Here is a 6,194-nt window from a genome sequence, read left to right as displayed (position 1 = left end):
GGACCTGAGGTTCTGAGGATACCATGGCGCGTGTTAGCAGACACCCGCCGCTGGAAGGATCCGGATTCCGGATAGGGATCGGGGTGGGTCTTGGAGGAATTATATGATACTCCACCGTAGGATGAGTATATGGCGTCATCGGGCCCCTGGTTTCCACAAAGATGGACCGTTGATCTGGTGGGCCCCATCTTTAATGGGACGTCCCTGGACTGCTGGTCTGATAATAGACGGTGGAGAAAAGGAATACATCAATGTCCATGTTCAATTGAAAATGGTCATTAATCGGATGGTCAGGATCATTACAATTGAAGATATTTAAAGGAATGGCCCATTAATTGCGGATTCAATCAGATCAACGGTCTAGATCATTGAAATGTGGGTCCCACTTTCAAAAAGTGAACCCCCTTACTCAGATCTTTTTCCCTCCTTTTGATTTTCCAGCGCAACCGAGAGGACAGCTTCGTTTCTTTCCGAGTACCGTACGTAGTATCCGAGGCCAGTCCGTAGTCAGCGTCGTAGAATAAGCTTACTCCTCAACACTTCGTGTGGGGCCCACCATGATGTAGAGCTCATATCCAATCCGTCCATCCTTTCCATCCACTTATTTAGTGGGTGGATCCCAAATCATTCCCATCCAAAACTCAGGTGGGCCACTCCTCGGGAACGGTCTAGATGGGACGCCCGCTATGAAAACCTGCGTGGTGCTTACCTTGTTTAATCCCATCCAATCCATTCAGAAGATTCGCCCCACCAATATGAATGGACGCCTCAAATCTCATGCGGTTCAAAAACTCGGCCCACGCCACATGATTTAAGAAGTTCTAGGCATGAGTTTACATGGTGTGGCCCACCTGATTTTTGGATCGAGCTGATTTTCTGGATCCACGGACAAAATATGACTGCTAACATGACGGACGGGTTAGATATATATGATCTCTAAGAAACGAACAATAAGCTAGGGTGTTCAACTTGTACCATTAGGCTCATGGTTCAGTGATCCAAACCGTTCATCAACTGCGACCCATGATGGATCAAAAATTACTAACTTTTCAACTTGTGAAAATAGTTTATGGGAATTCCTATCTGGGAGACTTTTCGACAAGTCCCATTTGTAGCGGGGCCCAACAGACCAATGGTCCGGACATCCAAATGATTTGAGTGTGGATGACCATCAATCGTATAGGACTATCCCAATTTAATTTTATATTGGCATGTTCCCTTTATCATTAGGCATTTTAATATATTTTAATATAGCATTTGATTATTAAGTTATTAACATTTAGAATCAGAGCCAAATTATTTATAAACAATAGTTCAAATATAGTGTTAAATCGTAATAGCAGGAGTCGTATCATTCTACAAAGCCTTTGGTGCAAAATAAAAAATGCAAATTACTAATACTTTATAGTGGAAGGTTGGACAATTGCTTTCAACTTGTCATTTTCAAGGCATTCCTAGGGGTAATGTCAGTACCTCCCCAAGCCCATTTGAAGCAAGAAAAGAAAAAAGTACTAGGCATACACCAATGTGTCACGTGATATATATCAAAGCCATCAATCAAGTGGGAACTTGCCAATTCAATCTTTATATAAGCCTATAAAACTTTTAAAATTTTCAATGGCCCAACTTGAGAGCCTCACTTGCATATTCCTTTGATGACTTAAGTTATTGACATTTGATATCAGAGCCAGAACATATACAAATAATATATCTTTATCAACTTGAAGTTGTCTGGATGTATAAGACCTCACATGTGTGGAATGATATGATGCATCAAAAAAGGGCAGTGTATAGGCCACCAATAGAGTTGCAAATCATTAGATTATGGTTTAGTTTAAGGGCACAGTTTGAAGGGCCACATCAAACCTTTGGACTTTCAAGGTATGGTCAATAGATTCAAACCCCTGACACTTCTTGCCATAGAACACTAAACAATTGCTTTTAAATTGTCATTTTTAAGGCATTCCTAAGGTGAAATCAGAAGGTCGAAAAAACCCATTTGAAGCAAAAACCTAAAAAATGCGCCACATGTGCACCAACATGTCAAAAATAAAAATTAGGGTCGCTGATCACATAGGTACTATATACCTATGCCAATCCAATCTTTATCTTTAGATGGGCGCATGAAACTATTAAAAATTGCTACAATCCATCTTGAGAAACTCATTTGGAGCATTCTCCTAGATCATAAGACTTCTGACTCGCTAAAACCAAAACCTTGACAAACAATATATCCCTATCGGCACAAAAGGCCAAAATAGCCCCGCAAATGCAACATTATATTTGAGGTGAATGATACGATGCAGCAAGGAGGTTAGAGTGTGTGCCACCACCAAAGTTGTAGGTTGTGGCAGCATATTAGGCCTCATTTAGTATCGTGGATTTAAAATACTCGAATTAAAAATCTCCTAGATTTGAAATCCTCTGGTTGTATTTAGCACCCTAGATTCAAAATCCTCGGCAATCCAAAAGTAGTCATACTCTTATTTTTATAAGGGTTTGAATTGAATTATTAGATCAATTTTAATATCCTTAATTAGTGTACGTGTGTAATGTTTGGCACAATAATTATAGTAAACCCCTTGAAATATATACTTTTGGCCGAGAATAATGAAATTCTAAGTTTCAAATGGACTGCAAGCATAAGATTACAATTGAGCAACTAACCAATGATTTTTAACTATTGATTTACGTGGACAATGTTTGGACTATGTAGACCATCATATTCAAGTAATTTTAGTGATGCAGTTGATAATCTAATTATTTTGGGATATCATCGATGGGCCATATGCCCAATAGATTAGTAACTTAGTGACACACATTTTATGTATTTTATTCATGGGAGGATTTTAGATGAAATCTTAGCTTCTGCCTTGAATTTCAAACCCTCTTTTTAAGGGATTTGAAATCCTCAGTTACTTTAGGCCTCGTTTGGCACCATCGATTTGAAACAACTTCAATTAGAAATTCCCTAAATTTAAAATACCTTGGATTTAGAATCCTCCGATCGTGTTTGGCACCCAGGATTCATAATTCCCTGTAATTCAAAAGTAGCTATGCATAATATAGTTACATGGGTTTGAATTTAATTACTAAATCAACTTTAATACACCCTAATACATATGTAACGTTTGATACAATAATTGTAATAAGCCCGTTGAAATATATGCTTTGGGCAAAAATGATGAAATTTCAATAATTGTAACAAGCATAGGATCACAACATAACAACTAACCAACAATTTTAGTGGTTGCTTTACATGGATAATGTTCGGATTGCACATATCATCCTATTGAAGTAATTTTAGTGATACAGTTGATAATCTACTTGTTTCAAGATATTATCACTGGGCCGTGTGCCCAATACATAAGTAGCTTAGTGACACACATGTTGCAGATGCGACTCACGTGAAGATTTTAGATGAAATCCTAGCTTTTACCTTTGATTCAAACCTTTTCTTTAAGGATAATTCAAATTTCTTAGATTTTAAATCCTCAATTACCGTATAGTATAGTGCTAAATAGACAGAGGATTTAAAATCCCCTCAAATTCATGATGCCAAATGACCACTTTTGACGGTTAGATTATTAACATTTGGTAGGAGAGCCAGATAATCCACAAACAATACAGCTCCCAAAGCTACATAGGTAGGTGTCACCTCATGTTGGTGGTAAACAATATGATACATCAAAAAGGTCAGACGTGTCACCACCAAAGTTGCAGATCATGGCAGCAGATTATGATTGGGTCAGGGGCCCAATTTAAGGGGTAACATCAGCCCTCTATACTTTCAGCAAATGGTCAGTAGGCGCAAACAAACACCTAGCACATCTTGCCATGAAAGACTAGACCATTGCTTTCAAATTGTCATTTTCAAGGCAATCCTTATGTGAAATTAGATGGTCCAAATGCCTTTTTGAAGGGGGAAAAAGCACCACATACATGCCAACGTTTCACATTATAGAGATAAGGGCCATCATTCAGGTGGGGACCAAGCCCATCCAATCTTTAGATGGGCCATAAAACTATTGTTGTCTGTCAAAAGGTCTAAATTTCACGCGTGAAGAGCCTGCAACAATTTTGGGCCGTTTGGATACCCACCCATTAAATAGCTAATTAACTTAATAAGTTACTTTTTCAACCGAAGTTAGTTTAGTTATTAAACTTAAATTAATTGTAATAAAAAGTAATTTATTTTGATAAAGTTCTTTTTATTTTTTACTACAAAAGTAACTTATACCAAGGTGATGGTAGGCGGTGCAGGTGCAGGTCTACTGCAGTTTGATAAATTGATGTGCGATGTTGGGAAATACATCCTGTGATTTGTTTTGAGAAATCCACCCCGTCAATCATTTTGTTTATAACATTTGAGGGGGTGAGCCTAAATATGAGACAGATCCAACACTCAAGTAGGCCACACAACTTACAACAATGATATTGAACACCCATTGTTGAAACCACGCCCATTGTCGCATGGCCCACCACGATGTTTCTGAGAAATCCACTACATCCACCATTTTTTTTCCAGCTTATTTTAATCAGTATGTCCAAATATAATGAAGATCCAAAACCTAGGTGGGCCAGACAACTTGAAAGGTATTATTAAACCCCTACCTTGAAACTGAGGAGCTCAGAAAATTAAAGTATCCCAGGATAATGTTTTTGAGAAATCTACCCTCTCCACCATTTTCATTGGCTTAATTTAAACAATGGGCCCAAATATAAGGCAAATTCAACACTCAAGTGGGCCACACTACTTAAACAACCTCCAATGTTGTTGAAGTAGTCATGAAACCCACTTTTTTTCCTTTTTTTTCTTTTTTTTTATTTATGAAATATCTACCTAATTTCTTCATGTGATCTTATTAGGTAGGAATGACCTTATGACAGGTTTGGATGGCATATAATCATTACAGCGGGCCTTGAAAAGATTTCAATGGTGGCCGTACAATCTCCATGGTTTCCTTTAATGTGGCCCACTTAAGCTTTGGATCTGCCTCATTTTTGGGCCCTTTTCTTAACATAATCTGATAAAATGAATGGATTTCTAAGAAACATCACGGTGAACCCTAGGCACGTGGTGTTGGGTTCACCTAGCAATCCCCGTCTAGGTAGGATACCAACACGTTCAGTCAAGGGGTGATGTAGGCCCACTTTGATGCACGTGTTGTATTATCCATGTGGTCCATCCTCTTTGCCCCCCTCATTTTAGGGCATGAGCCCAAAAATGAGGCAAATCCAAATCTCAGGTGTACAACACAATAGGAAACATGATCATTGAACGCCTGCCATTAAAAATTTCCTAAGAGCTATAAAAGTTTTGGATCAAGCTGATATTTGTGTTTTCCCTTCATCTTATCACCAAGTTGGATGACAAATAAAAATTATGATGGGACCTAGGAATTTTTTAAGGGTGGGTGTTCAATGACCACTATTTCCTGTGGTGTAGTCGACCTGAGATTTGGATATGGCCCATTTTTGGGCCAATACCCTAAAATGAGCAAGCAAAACAGAATAGATATATAACACATACATTAAGATGGGCCCCACTATCTCGGCATTATCAGAGTGAGTGTTTCAATAAACCAATGTGCTTTTTGGGCAAGGTGTTTAAAAAAAACATACCAACCAAACATGCTATTTGTTGATAAAGTAGAAACCGAGATAAGCAAAGTCACAAGTGACTTATTTAAAGTAACTTATCATCCAAATGCACCCTTGAAATTTTACTAGCACGCAAGATGATTTTTTTAATGCAAGTAGCCTGTGCTCTCTAAGGAGGCATTTGGATCATAAGTTGCTTAAGATAAGCTACTTATTCTACAAGTAGCTTATCTTAGTTTCTACTAATTCAGAAGATTATGTTTGGCAAACAATATACTTATCAGCTTCTCCTCTCTTTCGTCTCTCATAATAACTCTCTTCATCAAGTAATGAAAAAGGCAACTTGTGAAAAAAAGTAAAGCTAAAAAAAAATTAACTAGAGTGATTTAATACTTTTCAAGTAAAAAAGTTACTCATAACTAATCATAAACCAAACTTATTTGAAATAAGTCACTTGTCTACAATTGTAAGTAGAAAAAGTAATGGTATCCAAATGGGCCTAATTGTACTGCTAATAAGCCACCTGTGCCAAACAAAAACAGTGTAGCAAGCATACAATGATTATATGAAATACGCTCCATACATCTATT

The sequence above is a fragment of the Magnolia sinica genome, chromosome 7, assembly GCF_029962835.1.
Source record: "Magnolia sinica isolate HGM2019 chromosome 7, MsV1, whole genome shotgun sequence".
Taxonomy (NCBI): Eukaryota; Viridiplantae; Streptophyta; class Magnoliopsida; order Magnoliales; family Magnoliaceae; genus Magnolia; species Magnolia sinica.
This window is presented reverse-complemented; position numbering follows the sequence as displayed.